Below are 1,762 nucleotides of genomic sequence, written 5' to 3'. Positions count from 1 at the left end.
AAGGGAGACAGTCCTCTCATTATCATTATTACCATGAGCACAGAAATTCTGCAGCCACACAGAAATCATCAAAGTATCAAACGTTGTGACTACATAATTGTAAATATTTTTCCAGAGTCACATGTATCAAGGTATAATTTGCACACTGCAAAATTTATCCTTCTTAGGTATACAGTTTAATGAAATCTCATATGTGCATATAATTGTAAAATCATTTCCATAATCAAAATGTAGAACTTTTTCCTTCCTCCAAAACACCCCTTCATACCTCTTTGTAGTCAACAAACACCTCTCTTCATCATTAGCTATTGGAAACCACCAATCAGGTGTGTGTGTGTGTGTGTGTGTGTGTGTGTGTGTGTGTATGTGTGTGCCTGTATTCTATTTATTGCCTTTTCCAGAATGTCATATAAATGAAATCATAACATATATAGCCTTGACTTTTTGATCTGGTTTCTTTCACTTAGATAAAGCATTTTAAATTTATCCATGGTGATAAAGGGCCTGCGGGCTCTAGCCGCCTAGTCCCACCGTCACGCCAAGCTCCGCGCCGCTCTGCGCCGCCTCCCCCAAGTCCCTGCCCCATCGCGGCCCGTCACTTCCGCCACCCCCAGCTGGGGTTGGGGCGGGGAACGCGAGGGAGGGGGCCAGATCGGAGGAAAACCCACCCGAGCCTACACCCGAGCAGGGACTACATTTCCCGAGGGGCCTCGGCAGCGGCGGCGGCGGGCGCGGCAACGTCCCCCGGAAGTGGAGCCCGGGACTTCCACTCATGCGTGAGGCGAGCGGAGCCGGAGACGAAACCAGAGGCCGAACTCGGGATCTGACAAGATGGCCGGGCTGCCCCGCAGGATCATCAAGGAAACCCAGCGTTTGCTGGCAGAACCAGTTCCTGGCATTAAAGCAGAACCAGATGAGAGCAACGCCCGTTTTTTTCATGTGGTCATTGCTGGCCCCCAGGATTCCCCCTTTGAGGGAGGGACTTTTAAACTTGAACTATTCCTTCCAGAAGAATACCCAATGGCAGCACCTAAAATAAGTGGTCCCCAGCACTGCAGATCCGCACAGTTCTGCTATCGATCCAGGCTTTGTTAAGTGCTCCTAATCCAGATGATCCATTAGCAAATGATGTAGCGGAGAAGTGGAAGACCAACGAAGCCCAAGCCATAGAAACAGCTAGAGCATGGACTAGGCTATATGCCATGAATAATATTTAAATCGATCCGATCATCAAATGTGCATCACTTCTCCTGTTCTGCCAAGATTTCTTCCTTTTTTGTTTGCATTTAATGGACACAGTCTTAATAGAAACATTACAGAATAAAAGCCCAGACATCTTCAGTCCTTTGGTGATTAAATGCACATTAGCAAATCTATGTCTTGTCCTGATTTACTGTTGTAAAGCATGAGCCGAGGCTAGAAGTATCATCTGGATTGTTGCGAAACGTTTAAAAGCAGTGGCTCTCTGCTTTTATTCATTTCCCCCATCATGGTTTAAGTATAAAGCACTGTGAATGAAGGTAGTTGTCAGGGTCAGCTGCCAGGGGTATGGGTGTGTTTATTTTTTATTTTATTTTTTTGAGGGGAAAGGTAGTTTTATTTTAATTTTGTGGATTCCTTTCACTCCCCTTTATGGTGAGCTAATTGCATTGGTTAAAAGCAGCTAACCAGTTCTTTAGAATATGCTCTCTAGCCAAGTCTAACTTTATTTAGACTCTGTAGATGGACAAGCTTGATTGTTTGAATCAAAATGGGAACATTA

General features: G+C 45.1%; 1 pseudogene; it reads left to right on the top strand.

Annotated features, from left to right (window-relative positions):
- Window positions 1-686: 686 nt before the first annotated feature.
- On the top strand, window positions 687-1,376 carry LOC144376231 (ubiquitin-conjugating enzyme E2 N pseudogene; annotated as a pseudogene).
- Window positions 1,377-1,762: the final 386 nt, after the last annotated feature.

Source organism: Ictidomys tridecemlineatus, chromosome 3 (genome assembly GCF_052094955.1).
Source record: "Ictidomys tridecemlineatus isolate mIctTri1 chromosome 3, mIctTri1.hap1, whole genome shotgun sequence".
NCBI classification, from domain to species: domain Eukaryota; kingdom Metazoa; phylum Chordata; class Mammalia; order Rodentia; family Sciuridae; genus Ictidomys; species Ictidomys tridecemlineatus.
Note: the sequence above shows the minus strand (reverse complement) of the source record. Positions and strands in the feature narration are given on the sequence as shown.